Source organism: Typopeltis vanoorti, chromosome 22 (assembly GCF_054136105.1).
Source record: "Typopeltis vanoorti isolate ZY-2024b chromosome 22, IOZ_Tvanoo_1.0, whole genome shotgun sequence".
Taxonomy (NCBI): Eukaryota; Metazoa; Arthropoda; class Arachnida; order Uropygi; family Thelyphonidae; genus Typopeltis; species Typopeltis vanoorti.
The window spans coordinates 22,345,478-22,361,967 of record NC_143570.1 but is presented as its reverse complement, the minus strand read 5'-3'; the positions used below and the strand labels follow the sequence as shown (position 1 = coordinate 22,361,967).

At 36.1% G+C, this 16,490-nt stretch overlaps 1 protein-coding gene across 2 annotated transcripts in view; it reads right to left on the bottom strand.

The window, feature by feature from the left end:
• The window catches only part of LOC150094209 (leucine-rich repeat serine/threonine-protein kinase 1-like), an 803,235-nt gene that overhangs the window by 634,983 nt on the left and 151,762 nt on the right, over window positions 1-16,490 (bottom strand). The gene's annotated exons all lie outside the window — the stretch shown is intronic.

Below are 16,490 nucleotides of genomic sequence, written 5' to 3'. Positions count from 1 at the left end.
CCTATGCAAAATCCAGAAAATTATATGCTAAGGAAGTAGTGAAGCAGTGATATAGCATAAGAATCTGGAAGGAAAGGATGTAATATCCGAATGGATGTCGAAGGTCAAGAGGAAAAATCAAGTAGGAGTAAGATGAACTTCTCTCTGAACTGTTACTTTTTTTGGCTGCAGTTTCATCTATCATCAGTAATACTCCTTCTCTTATCTTGTTCTCGATAATCTCTCTGAAAAAACTATACCCAATATTCTATCCCTGTAACAACATCATCTTCCAGATGTACACATAGGTTTCTGTGGTTAAGCAGTTCTGTGGTAAGTTTTTGGTACTGAGACCACATTGTAATATAAATAAAGAGTTTATTAAAAATAAGCAATTAAAATCCAACAAGTTTCGTGCATCGTAAGATTTACATCATCAGGGGTAGTGGTACATAAAGTTTTACACAACAAAAGTCTATTAACAATTAATTACACATATTATAAACTTCTCACAATATCATCTTCTGTCAGCCACATCTCAATAATGCCAACAACTTTTGGCCAGGAATAACTAACCAATGCCAAAAACTCCTCCATCTTGTTCCAAATGGGCTTCTGGTATTAGTGTACATAAAGGCAGTAGCCCATGGGCCCAGAACTATCCTTACATTTTCTTCTGACTATTCCATTCTGATTTGTTATTTGAAAAACTATATATAACACTTTTTTGGTTATTTTCACACTCACTTGCATTCCCTCTCCACAGCTCTAGTTTCTCTGATTTCACTTCATGCAGCAGTACTTTTTTTTTAGAGTGCTAACACTGAATCTATTCAAGAGCAAACCATCATAAGCATTCCTCTTGCTCAAACCTTTGCATTCAATCAACTGCAATCATGACCCCTCATCCTCAATTCACAATCATATCACAGCAACAGACTCACTATCTTTGCTCTCTCACACTTCTCTATTGCTATGCCCAGTAATTCTTTCATGTCTTCCTTTATTCCATTCCTGCCACCTTTTAAATCACTTATATCCAAAATGAGCAACTCTTTCACTTTACTTTTCTGTATACTAATACTCTCACTGGCATTGTTACACAAAGTCCAATGAAGACTGAAAACTTGAAAAATGGGCTGAAAACTTTTCCCTAAACCTGATACATAATCCGAAACTCCCTGCATCTTTCAACAGTGGCAGATGGAAGCAGGGCTATAACCCCAACCTCATATTTGTTAGCTCAAAAATAGCCAACACTTGTGTTAAAAATGTTTTAAATCCCATTCCAGATATTCAACATACAAATATAATACTTCAATTCAACCCCCCCCCCATTATGCCTAACATGGTCGCTTGCAGACGATTTAATTTCAAAAAAGCTAATTGGTAGGGTTTCATGGAAGATCTTGACTGCTCCACAGGGCCAGTACCTCCAAACCCTCAAGAATATTCCCAATTCATAAAAATACTGAGGAAAATCTCCACCAAACACATCCCCCAAGGATGAGGCACAAACTACACTCCAGGCCTTTCCAATGATATACAAGCCCAGTATACTAATTACAACTTTACAACACAAACTCCCTCTCAAACAAGACTATCCATGTAGGAGAAAAATTATGCTCTAAGATAACAGAGGAAGGATTTCACTAAGCCAAATGAGCATCCACAGGTAACAGCTAATCAAATTGCTCACCAGCTGCTGCTAAATAGAAAATTCCCTAAAAAGCATCCAAAAAATAAGATATTTAGAATGCCAAGTGAGGAACAAAATATTATTAACTCAGATTTCACGATCACTGAACTCAACGCTGCCATAAGCCTATTAAAACCTAGAAAATCTGCAGGCCTTGATGATATTTGTAATGAACAAATTAAACATTTTGGATCCAGGACTAAAGAGTGGTTATGAAACCTATATAACACTTGCTTCAGAACCCTAAGGATATCAACTATCTGGAGGCATGTTAAAGAGGTGGCCTTTCTAGTAAAACTCCAACCAAAGCAAAAAATTACAGACCTATATCACTACTCAGCAACCTCTTTAAACTGTATGAATGATTAATTTTGAATAGGCTACAATCCCTAATCAAACCCAATCTTATTAGTGAGCATGCTGGTTTTAGACCAGGCAAATCCTGTACATCACAAATTCTCAACCTCACTCAATATATAGAAAATGGTTATGAGCAAAAACTAGCCACAGGGGCAGTCTTTGTAGACCTAATAGCCAGCATATGGTACCATAAACCATCTCACACTCAGAAATAAAATATATGGAATAACGAAAGATATTGCCTTGTCCTCCTAATCCAATCACTCTTGAAAAACAGATGCTTTTTTGTTAACCAGGGGAGAAGAGCCACTGGCATCCCCCCCCCCAAAAAAGGCCTCCCTCAGGGAAGTGTGTTATCACCATTACTTTTCAACATCTACATCAATGATCTCTCCATCTTTCCAGGAACTAGAAATTTTATTTATGCTGATGATCTGCAATAGCTACTCAATCACATAATTTCAAGTGCATTGAAACTACTCTATCACTTACTTTAAATAGTATAACCACATATTATAACAGTAATCGATTAAAACCAAACCCCTTGAAAACTCAGACTGGCCTCTTCCACTTGAACAATGAGGAAGCCAACAGGAAGCTAGATTTCTTGGGAAGGCTGAAACCCAGTCTATTTCGGAATGACTCTCAATCACATTCTTTTATATAAGAAACACATAGAAAAAATAAAGGCAAAAGTTAATACAAGAAACAATATACTAAGAAGGCTTACTTCCTCAAAATGGGATGCATACCATAGTGTAATGAGATCTCCTGCCTTGGCCCTTTGCTATTCCTCTGCTGAATATGCCTGCCCTATATGGGCCAGATACTGCCATGCTGAAAAACTTGACACAGCATTGAATGAAAGCTGCCGCTTAATTACAGTATGCCTGAAACCAACACCATTAAGAGACCTGTATACTTTGGCTGGTATTGCACCCCTTTAATTTGAAGATCTTCATTCTCAGCTGACGAAAGAAGCAAACAAGTGAACGATGAGTGCAACCCACTATTTGTCCAGACTACAGTACCCAAAAGACTAAGATCCCAACATAGCTTTCTATCAACCACCTAAAAATCCTCCAGAGACAAGACTTAAACAATGGTTTGCACTATACCCTGAGAATAATACTGGTATTCCAATAGCCGAACATCTTCCATGTAGTGTCCACTTGGACTGGAATACTTCGAAAAGCCTCAACAGACTAGGAATGATACTATGCTGTAAACAAAACCACATCAAATGGGGCTACCTCACTGGACCAGATAATTATGAGTGTGGGACAACCCAGTCCATGGAACAACTTCTTGCTTGCCCAATTCTTCAATTTACAAAAGAGGACCTTATATCCTGCACAGAAACAGCAGTCGCTTGTGCAAAATACTGGAGGAACATCTGACCATATTTATTGTATACTGCTCAAAACAATTAGGGGATATTTTGGTCTTCTTGTAACTTATAAAGTTATAAAAATAACTTACAAATGTTATTTTTATAACATTATAATAAAATATATCACAAGTAATAAAATATATAATAAAATAATAAATAATAAAATAATCATCATCATCATCAAATTCCTGCCATGTACCCTCAAGGGGTGTACAGGATATGATAGTACTACATGAAAAATTTACAACATTACTAACTTCCTATCTACAATTTTTCTCCAAATCAGTCTATTACTGGTCAAGACTCCAATATTATCATTATGAGATCTTATATTTCTATAGTCTAAGGCACATTGTACTGTATTAATCCACCTATATCTTGGTCTTCCTCTGGGTCGTTTTCCTGCCAACCTGGCAGAGAACACTTGTTTTGCTAATCTTTCTTCGCCCATTCTGTTTAAGTGACTATATCCCCTGAGAATAGCTCTGCTAACGCACTCCTGGATGCCGACAATGTCAAGTTCTTTCCTAATATCCTCGTTTTTAATATGATATTGCCATTGATGCCATCTGTTCACGCCTCTAATCTTTCTCAGGATTCTCATATCTGCGGTCTCTAGTCTTTGGTCAATGCTTTACTTCTGACCCAGCTCTCAGATCCATAAGTTAAAACTGGTTTGAACACCGTCTTGAATACAGCTAATTTAGTGTTCCGACCAATTTCTCTCTTATTCCATATGAATTTATTCAGTTGACTTCATACCATACCAGTTTTGTTGATTCTGTTGTCTATTTCCATATTTCATTTACCATCTTCACTAAAAATCATGCTTAAGTAGCAGAAATGTTTTACTTGTTCCACAAGTTCCCCGTTCACAACACAGTTGACATTTTCAACAATTCTACCTATTTTCATTGTGTTTGTCTTTTTAATGCTGACCTTCATACAATATCTATTACAACAGTTATTCAATTTAGTCAGGGAATCTTGCAAACTTGTAGCAGATTTATTCAGAAGTAAAGCAAAGAGCTGACATTAACATCTCCAATTCTGATATCATGTTTAATACCACTTTCCTTCATAATGTGATCCATATTAGAACTATAATTACAACTATAACTATAACTATATATATAACTATAACTAAAATATTAGAACGATAATAAAATATTAGAACAAGTAAATACTTTCAGATACTTGGGATGTGATCTATCATACGAAGAAGAAAAAGACATAGACACTAAAATATCAAACTTTGTCAAAGTAAATGGCATAATAAATAATATATTTAAGCCATCCCTAGTACAAAAACACACTAGAATCAGACTATATAATGTCTTGTCAAAACCAACTCTACTATATGGAAGCGAAACATGGACCATAAAAAGGAAGAATGAAAAACAAATTCAAACAGCAGAAATGAAGTTCCTCAGAAAAACAACTGGATATGCCGGGGGGGGCCAACAAACAAATGAAGAAATCTTACAATCCCTGAAAATAAAACCAATTAAAATTTGTTTTATTACTAGAACATTTAGATCAAATGGACAACAGCAGACTACCAAAAATATTATACAGATGCAAAATAAGTGGAAAAAGAAGAATCGGAAGACCAAGAAAGAAATGGCATGAGACTGGATCAGGCCACTTGGCCTAAATTCCATGTTAGGAAGAAGAAGAAGAAGACTTACAAATGTAACACATTTATTTTAAAATATTCCCAATATACAACAGTGCAGAACATGCAACTGCGTACAAAATCATGTTAAGACTTAATTAAAATAAAAAGCCAAAAGGCTAGTTTTCTGGCAATTGAATAGATATTAAATGGATAAAAATCCTATTTTGTTATATAGCCAGTAAGTGAAACTCAAGATCGATAACTACGATCTATGTGTTTCAATGCCGAAAAACTATCGGCGAAGGCAATTCGAAGCAAAGGTGGAGCAAGCTCCCTCACTATTCTTGATATTCTCTCATAATGTAAGACACAGCTCCTAGGAGATGTAATACTGTCATTACATTATGAGGGGAGGTCACTATCCAGACCGGTTTCAACCTTTTTTGAGGTCTCATCAGTGAGTAGGTAGACCTGGAAAATATCAAAGCTTAGTTAAAAGAACTTACATACCTTCACGATACGAATGCCATAAAGGTGTGCTTGTATTTTGTAATGAAAATAAAAAGCCAAAAGGCTAGTTTTCTGGCAATTGAATAGATATTAAATGGATAAAAATCCTATTTTGTTATATAGCCAGTAAGTGAAACTCAAGATCGATAACTACGATCTATGTGTTTCAATGCCGAAAAACTATCGGCGAAGGCAATTCGGAGCAAAGGTGGAGCAAGCTCCCTCACTATTCTTGATATTCTCTCATAATGTAAGACACAGCTCCTAGGAGATGTAATACTGTCATTACATTATGAGGGGAGGTCACTACCCAGACCGGTTTCAACCTTTTTTGAGGTCTCATCAGTGAGTAGGTAGACCTGGAAAATATCAAAGCTTAGTTAAAAGAACTTACATATATAACAAAATAGGATTTTTATCCATTTAATATCTATTCAATTGCCAGAAAACTAGCCTTTTGGCTTTTTATTTTAATTACAAAATACAAGCACACCTTTATGGCATTCGTATAGTGAAGGTATGTAAGTTCTTTTAACTAAGCTTTGATATTTTCCAGGTCTACCTACTCACTGATGAGACCTCAAAAAAGGTTGAAACCGGTCTGGGTAGTGACCTCCCCTCATAATGTAATGACAGTATTACATCTCCTAGGAGCTGTGTCTTACATTATGAGAGAATATCAAGAATAGTGAGGGAGCTTGCTCCACCTTTGCTTCGAATTGCCTTCGCCGATAGTTTTTCGGCATTGAAACACATAGATCGTAGTTATCGATCTTGAGTTTCACTTACTGGCTATATAACAAAATAGGATTTTTATCCATTTAATATCATGTTAAGACTTGTTGATACATGTCTTAGCCGTATTAGCATTGGAGGGTATAAAAGCGTGGCTTGTTGCGCTCACTTCCACACTGAATAATTATCACTTCAATTATAAACTTGTGTCACCTACCGCCCTTTATTTTGTTAAAAATGGCAGAGCAACATGATATCCCGGAATCCATGGCTTGGGAGAGCCATTGGTCGATTAGAAGCTGGAGACAAACAGAGCAAGTTGTCACTCAAGCGTGTTATGTATTTCAAAGCATAATTTTGAGACTTTGGAATTGCTTTCTGGAGACAGGAAATGTTCGAAATCATCCTCATGCCATAGGTCTATATGCTCGAAGACCAATGGTTTGCATTCCACTTACTGCAAATCACAAAAGAGCCCAAAGAATTTGGGCACAGGAACACTGCAATTGAACAAATGAGGATTGGGCTCGTGTACTTTTAAGTGACGAGGCCAGGTTCAGTCTGCAACCAGATAACCAACATACCTTGATATGGCGTGAAAGTGGGAAAAAAAAAAAAATCCACAGTTTTTTCATGAAAGACACCAACATCAAGGTGGGAGTTTGATGGTACGAGTTGGAATAAGTATAGGTGGCCATACTGATCTCTGTTTTATCAGAAATGGTTCCTTAATAGCGTACTTTTAAGTGACGAGGCCAGGTTCAGTCTGCAACCAGATAACCAACATACCTTGATATGGCGTGAAAGTGGGAAAAAAAAAAAATCCACAGTTTTTTCATGAAAGACACCAACATCAAGGTGGGAGTTTGATGGTACGAGTTGGAATAAGTATAGGTGGCCATACTGATCTCTGTTTTATCAGAAATGGTTCCTTAATAGCCTAAAGGTATTGCAATGAGATTTTGGAACCTATAGTTCGTCCATATGCTGCTGCAATTGGCCAAGAATTCATTTTTATGGATGACAATGCTTGTCCACACTGTGCAAATTTGGTACAAGAGTGGTTTGAGGAAGAAGGTATTGAACAAATGGACTGGCCTGCCTGTTCACTGATTGCCAATCGATGCCTGAGATTGTTTAGGTAGGCACGTTTCTGCTCGACTGGTGCCACCACAATCGCTTCAAGAGCTCAAAATTGCTCTCACAGAAGAGTGGAGAAATATCCCACAAGAACTGTTTGATCATCTTATCCGGTCCATGCAATCAAGATATACCGCTGTTTTGGCAGTTAATGGAGATCATACACCATATTAAAAATTAACAAAGGCATTTTGGGCTATTCTTGTTGTTATTCTTGTTAAAATTATTTCACACTAAAATGTATAATTTGTTAAATTTGTAATAAATATCGATTATTTAAACAATATCTCAACAATTACACCCTATTCATAAGTAAGAAATATTTATTCATGTATAAAGTACCCAATAGTTATAATTATTTGCAGAAATTTCTAATTATTTGACAGAAACTAAAATATCCCCTAATTGTTTTCGGGATATTTTAATAAAAAGAAACTTATGTATAGTTTCTTTTTCCTTCATATTTTACTTATTAATCCCTGTATAATTTGCCTATTAAATTCAGCTGTTCTCATTTGTAATGTATCCTAATTTGTTGTAAATAATGTTGTACCAATTACTTACTACTGTATTTGGATACGAAATAAATAATTCATCTTCGCACTTGGGAAAAACAATTTCATTATGCTCTCATCAAGTGCTCTTTATTCTTTTCATGAAATACAAAATTCTCTTTTTAATCTCCATTTCTTGATTAATCTTGCACTCCCTTCTCTTCCCCCATACCACTACTTTCTTTCTCTTCTCAGCAACATTTCCCAGACATTTCTGCAATTTGTAGCTCATGTTTTATCCTGACTCTGCATAAGCACACTATCTCTCTCTCTCTCTCTCTCTCATTACAACTAAATCTTCATTCTCCATATCACCCATGCTTTTGTTTTTATACTGTTCACTTTTACTTTCTCAATCATTCATCCCAATCCTCTATTTATCCATCACTCATACTTTTTCACCTATTCTTCTCTATTATATGTACAATACTTCTTTACTCTCACTCTTTTGATATGACACACACTATACCTGCTTCTGGATGCAGAGCCTCTCCTTAATGATCATTCCAGAGGTCTATAAGAGATACTCACCTTCTGTCTTAACACCACTCTTGTAAGTGGAATTATCTTGTCTTCTTTTTACTCATTAAGAATCACGTTTGTGCTGAGACTCAAGATAAACAACTAGGTCAAGAGCATTGCCAATTTTTGTGCATTCCTTAATCACCTGTATTGATATTCCATCCAATTCTACCACTATGCTCAATTCTTGTGAGATCTTTAATAACTCTAACTCATCTGGTCTCTATCCTTTCATCTATTTCCTCTTGGCATCCAGAGAACTAATGGATCTACCTGAAATGTATACCTTACTAAAGTGATTACCTAACAAAACAGATGTTCTAATGCATCCAACACTTTCTTACCATTTAAACTAAGGTTATTCACTCATGGTCATTCTTCCTTTAACTTGCAACATAGCAAAAACTTCTCTCATCAGATTTTATTTTCCCTTGGCCAATTTGGCTAACTTTTTTTTTTTCATGATCCAATTATGAATGGCAAAGCCTGTGTAGCTCAGTGGAAGTGGCACTTACATTCTCTATGCTAGGCCACCTGAAGATAGACTTTAGTTCAAGTCTAGTCACTGACTGGAGGAACTTTTTTCTAAGCCTATCTTCAACCGGTTCTCAGAAACTAGGGTTTTGTCCCATAAATTCAAGAAAATAGACCATAGAACCCACATTATTTCAGACAGTAACATATCTTGTTAGGATTAGGTATCAAGAAATGGTAGCACTTGTTTGCCTGTCTATTGTCTATTCATCACTATTATAAGAGGCAACTGATGAATAGACAATAGACAGGCAAACTAGCTTTCTCTGATTGGCTACCAGTGGAGTTTGAACTGCCCACTCAGTCTCCAAAAGCTAGATAGGGCTAAAAGGCCTCGCCTACTCCCTATAAGGAAATAAAAGGAAATAATTAGCTGATAGCTGATTAGTTATTGTTTTAAAGTTTGATTCAGACATTTATTTCTATGTAATTTATTTTCTTAAATCTGGGAATGCAGTCAGATATAGCTTCCTCCAGACATCCTTTGACCACTTTCCATTCCCTACTAATTCCTCTACCAAGCAGGTTTTCATAAGGCACTACTTCAGCTGCCTTCTCTATTTATATAATTATATGACTTATAGTTTCACATATATCTCCTCAGTCAAAGTTCTCGTATGAACTGCCACTAACAAAAACCCAAAACAGCATAAATGCATTCAATAAATGGTAGCATAACAATCAAGCCAATACATAAGCTCACTGAAAGTCAATTCCATCATATGCTGCCTAAGGTAGTTCCTTTAGTAATCCTATAATTTCTCTTTCTCTTGTCTCATCCTACAAATCCTGTCATGCTTGGGCTCATCTCTTCCAGTATTCTATTTTTCCCTCTGTTATTATATTCAAATTTCAATGTTTTACTTCAATGCATGTGTCTAAGCTCTTGTGGAGATCACTTTACCATGTCATTTCCCTGACTATTTATATTCACTCTTTCACCAAAATAATTTTTATAATTACACAACATCCAATCCATTTAAGCATAATTTATCCTACAAGTACAAACACTTTTGCAACTATCAAAATCATATCACACATCAATTTATTGTACACCATTTCCCAATCTCTCTCTCTCTCTCTCTCACTCACACACAGTCTGCTCACTGAATCATTTGTAAATACATCTCTCCATCTCTGTTCACCTCTGACTAAATTGAATAGCTGTTGTAATAGATATGGTATGAAGGTCAGCAATAAAAAGACAAAGACAATGAAAATAGGCAGAATCATTGAAAATGTCAACTGTGTTGTGAATGGAGAACCTGTGGAACAAGTAAAACATTTCAGCTACTTAGGCACAATTTTTACTGAAGATGGTAAACTAAATATAGAAATAGACAACAGAATCAGCAAAGCTGGTATCGTGGGAAGTCAATTGAATAAATTCATATGGAATAAGAAAGAAATTAGTCGGAACACTAAATTAGCTGTATACAAGACTGTGTTCAAACCAATTTTAACTTACGGATCTGAGAGCTGGGTCAGAAGTAAAACACTTGACCAAAGACTAGAGACCGCAGATATGAGAGTCCTGAGAAAGATTAGAGGCGTGAACAGATGGCATCAATGGCAATATCATATTAAAAATGAGGATATTAGGAAAGAACTTGACATTGTCAGCATCCAGGCATGCGTTAGCAGAGCTAATCTCAGATGGTATGGTCACTTAAATAGAATGGGAGAGGAAAGATTAGCAAAACAAGTGTTCTCTGCCAGGTTGGCAGGAAAACGACCCAGAGGAAGACCAAGATATAGGTGGATTGATACGGTACAAAGTGCCTTAGACGATAGAAATATAAGATCTGATAATGTTGGAGTCTTGACAAGTAACAGACTGATTTGGAGGAAAATTGTAGATAGGAAGTTAGTAATGATGTAATTTTTTCATGTAGTACTGTCATATCCTGTACACCCCTTGAGGGTACATGGCAGGAATTTGATGATGATGATGATGATGATGATCTCTGTTCACTTAATTCACACCTTGGCAACAATCTCCCAACCTTCATTCTTAATTCCTATCTATCAACCAACATTTTAACTAAGTTACCATCTTTATCCTACTGAAAGGTCTCACATAATCATAAATTACTTATTATGTTCATTTTTTAAAGTATAGTAGATATGTGTAAAATTTATAAACTGGCTTAAAATTCAGTTTCATTTTTATGAGATACACATTTATTTGAATTTTATTCATTCACATTTCTTAATGGAGCCAACAGAAATATTATCACCAAAACTGACATGTGGGCGAATGACAACAATATAATAATATAAAATAAATACTTGATACGCAAACTCTCTTTGCTTACACTTGAATAAGGAAATAAACAAGAATATAATTTGTTTGCAAATTTAAGTAAAACATTTAAAATAGTCAACCTGCTTATAATTTTAAATATTAAATTAAAAACAAATTAAAAAATATTAAATTTAAAAACAAAATTTTAAATATTATTATTATTAAAAGTGACCTCCAGGGAGTCAGAGATTCATTGAGAGAGGCCACATACTACACACACCCCTATCATACTTATTCTTGAATTCATTCACACTGCTTGCACTCACAACATCCAATGGCAATCCATTCCAATCACGCACCACCACCCTCTGAGAGAAAAATCTAGCCCTCACACCCTTCTTGGCGGCCTTCATTCTCAGCTTCCAAGGATGCCCTCTTGTTCTTTCCCCACCCTACATAAATTGAAAAAATTCCATCAGTTGAAATCTTGTATGATCCTTTCAGAAGTTTGTAAGTCTCAATCATATCACCCCCCCTCCTCTTTGTCCTGTTTGTTAGTGTCTGAAGTCTACAAATTCTCAATCTGTCTTCATAATCAGTATTCCACAATTCTGATATCATTTTTAACACTCTCCTTTGTACTCTCTCTCTCTCTCTCTCTCTCTCCCTCCCTCCCTCTCTCTCTCTCTCTCTCTCTCTCTCTCCAATATATCAGAATCACATCGGAAACCACCAGACCTGCGCACAATAGTCCAAGTGAGATCTTATTAGAGCCTTGTAAAGAGGCAAAACAACATCCTTATCTTACGTATATATATTAGTTGTATTATGTCCTATTAGAAGGGCTTCTTATATAACATATCACTGTAACATGCAATTACTATGTTTTCATGCAATTACCATGTTTTCACTCAAGTTTCGATCTGAATCCTGGTAACAGTAATTAAAAGTAGTAACATATTCTGAATATCTGTTGCCAGGGAAATGGAGAATGCTAGCTACAGAACATAACACATCTAAGATATGCAGATGATATCGTAAATTTTGCAAAAACACCCCAAAAGACCTTAATATAATGATAGAAGACCTATATCATGAAAGCAGAAAAGTCAGTCTATAGATAAACAGAGAAAAAAATAAAATCATGTTTAATCATTTTGTAACACCAAAAGCCATAATAATTGAAAACAATTTCTTGGAAAGTCTCTTCATACACATACTTAGGTTATCTCATTGATCTAAACATTGATCCAAAAGGAAATAAATAGGAGAGTTCAACTTGCCTGGAGTGCATTCAGAAAATTGAAAAGCATTTTTCAAAACAATGATGTACCACTCTGTTTAAAAAGGAAGACATTTAACCAGTGTATACTTCCAGTCATCTCATATGGTTGTGAAACTTGGTTGCTAACAAAAGCACCGGCAAATAAATTAACAACTCAAATAAAAATGAAGAGGCTGATGCTAGGCATCACATTAAAAGATAAGAAGTGAAACACCTGGATAAGAAGCCAGACTCACATCACTGACATCATTCTTTACCATAAGCGACTAAAATGGAAATGGGCCGGACATCTATCCAGAAGAGAAGATGAGCCATGGACCACCATACTAATGAACTGGATTCCTAAAGAAGGGAAATGAGGCTGAAGACATCCTAAAAGAAGGTGGAGTGATGAATCTGTCAAATATTTTGGGGGAAAATTGGTCAACCATTGCCAAGAACAGAGAAAGGTGGAAAGAACTGGAGGAGGCCTTTGTCCAGCAGTGGACAGAATGGCTCAAAAGAAGAAGAAGAACATATTTTGAATATCTGTTGCCAGGGAAATGGAGAATGCTAGCTATCCATAATCCTCCATCAGAATCTTACAGAGTAATAAATTTAGATTTCTCGTAATTTCTTATAAGAATGATCTTAATTTCAAATAGCTACCCATTATTTTTGATAATATCCAGATTTCCAAATCCAATCATATTTCTCTTCTTGGAATGACACGCATCTCCAACCTTTCCTGGCACAAACACATCAGCCATAACTTCTTCAGCCTTCAAACAATCTGCTCATCCATTTGCGATGGCACACTGAAAGCCTCTAAGACTGCTTGATGCTATGCAGAGAAGGGTAATCCAATTAATAAATGACACTTCGCTCACATATTCATTGCAATCACTCTCTTTTGCCAATGTTTGATGTCTCTCCTGTCTTTTCTATAGGTAATTTCATGGATAATGTTCAGCAGAATATCATTCCTCTGCTTTCTTCTAAAACTGTAATAACAAGAGCAGCCATCAACCAACCAATTCCAAAGTAACCAAACTAACTTCTCTTCCTCCTCTTTTATTCCATCTATCTCTGTTCTTTGGAACAGCTCACTTTGTTTTGCTCAACAATTACAACCTTCAGCTGTTCAAGAAGCATGTCAACAGATTTCTTCTTTCTAGGACAATGATGTGCTATATGTCTTGTAACCTATATGTTTTAAAGCTATATGTTTATAAGCTATATGTTTAAAAAATATAAAAAAATCTGTAAGCAAGAATGTTTATTCATGTTGTAATTTATAAATAATTTTTTAAATCAAAAATAACAATTGTAATAATAGAAATGGGACATCACTCTTACTGGAAGGAAAACTATCTGTAAGCAAGAATGTTTATTCATATAATCATAAATTAAATCTAGCTCGATGTAATTTTTTTTTTCACTAGAGGTCATGCCAGTGAGTAGCATGTGATCAAATCATTGTTTCTCTAGCTTTCAGTTTGAAATGTAACGCAGCTTGTCTTGTATATTTATGTATGCTCCAGATGATGATCTTGATATGAAGATCGAAACGTCAGGATAATAAAAAGAGTTATTTTAACAGGGTTGCAGAATCCATAATTTCAAAAATGAATGCTGATCACCGTGTAACACTAAAAGAAAGGAATATGTCTTGTAACCTTTCATGTGTGAATCAAATATACACTACGTGGAAAGAAGTCAATGGACACCATAGTGTAGGAAAAAACAGCCATGGTGCCCACCATCGTAATAAGATGTAGGACCTCCTTTTGCTGAGATGACTGTAGCAATCTTATAGGGCATACGTTCCACAAGTGTACGATAGCAATCAGTGGGAATTTTGGATCATTCTTCCTGTTGGCATGTAATGAGATCCGGGACTGTTGTAGGGAAGATGTCCCTTGACCTCGCCCGATGCTCCATTTCATCGCACAGATGCTTGATAGGATTGAGATGAGGGCTCTGTGCAGGCCAGTCAAGTGTGATGTTCATGTCCACAAACCACACAGTTACAGCAGCAGCCTTATGACAAGGTGCAATATCTTGCTGAAAGAGACAATGGTCAGTTACATAGAAACACGACAAAGTAGAAAGCATTGCATTGTCCAGAATGTTCAGATACCTCTCGGAGTTCAATATTCGTGACTTCACACCACCACCAAATTTCATAGTTGGGGTTACACACTCTGGTAAGAGATGTTCACTAGGCATCTGGCACACCCACACCTGTCCATCTGCTCAGTAGAGGATGTAGCCTGATTTGTCACTCCATAACACAGCTTTCCAAGCTTCCATGTCCCACTGTAGATGCTCTTTGTACCAGTGAAGATGAAGCTGTATGTTGGTTTGGGTAATGTGGAGCTTGCATATTGTGGACGTATCATGGAATCCTACGTTGTGAGCCTTTGTTCTGAATGTTTTTGTGCAGATTCGTGTTCCAATTAATGCTCGGAACTCTGCATTCAACGTGTCATTCAGCGAATGGCAGCTTTTACATATTATCCTTTGTAGCATCCTACAGTAACATTTGGTGAGTGTGTGGGTTGTCCACTATGGTCAGCATTTGCAGTTCACTTACTGTTCTTCCATCTCCATATGGTATCACTGATTGTTGTCCTGGGATGGTCCAATTTGTCAACAATTTTCTGAACAGATAGGCCAGCAACATGGCATCCTATTATAATACTGCTTTCAAACTCTGTCAGTTCCTTTCTTGTAGCCATTTCACCCAGACACACAGCTACACTGACTTGAGAGCATCATATTCCTCCAATTTTTACTGGCTACAAACATATGACTCGTTACATGACATGACATGATGCACCTTGCCAATGGAGTGTCCGTTGATTTCTTTCTAAGCTGTGTGTGTGTGTGTGTGTGTGTGTGTGTGTATTAGTCATGTATACAGTGTCCCCAAAGTTACTGCATAATTTGGTGAAACAGTATGATTTTCAAATAAATTTCATTACGACAAGTATATCTATTCTATTTTACATAAAACATGAGTATCTGTAATGTGCCAGAGATGTTTTTATAATTTTCAACAATTTTTTAATGTTTTCTTTTTAGATCCATAATTCATAATGAATGTTCAAGAGCGAAATTTTGTTATAACATCCCTCATGAAAGGAATGAAGTGTTTTGAAATTAGGCAACGTTTTCAAGGAAATTTCATAGATTCAGTCTTACATCAATTAGAGCACTGGTGAATAAGTTTAAAAGAACTGGGTTTGTGAGTGACAAGGAGAATGCACCATCTAGATCCCCACTCCTAATCCACTAATTCAGAAGGCACCTGTTGAAGTATTCCTGAACAGTTCAAGCATAGTAACATGGTACTCCATCCTGCTGAAACACTACACTTTCAAGAACACCATTATCAAGAAGTTGGGATTCAAGAAACTGATGAAGGATATCAACTACACAGTTCTTGTGACTGTTGATTCTGCAAAAAAGAAAGATCCATAAAGTTTTGATTTCATCATCTCAAGCCACATATTTAATTTAAGGGGTCCCTTTGCCATTCTGTGAACTCGAGTGGTTTTTGTAAGCCCAGATATAACAATTATGTTGAATGATTTTACTACCAGTAATGTTCTGATAACAGAAACATCACCTCATTACTGAAAAGATTAGATCAATTAAGCTAATATATTGGATTTGATCAACAATTTCTGCACACTGCTGCTTGAAATGGACAATTTTCTTTATGCAGGTCATGCAACAATTGGATGTGGTAGGGCTTTTTCATGAGTGTCAAATGCAAAATTCTCTAAACCGATGTCTCGGGTATGTTTAGTCTTCAAGATCTCTCTCCCTAACTGATGGGTCCTCTTCAAACATTTCTTGAACTGATTCAATGCTTTCGTGTGCTGTCCTTGGGCATCCACTTCTCTGCTCATCATATACA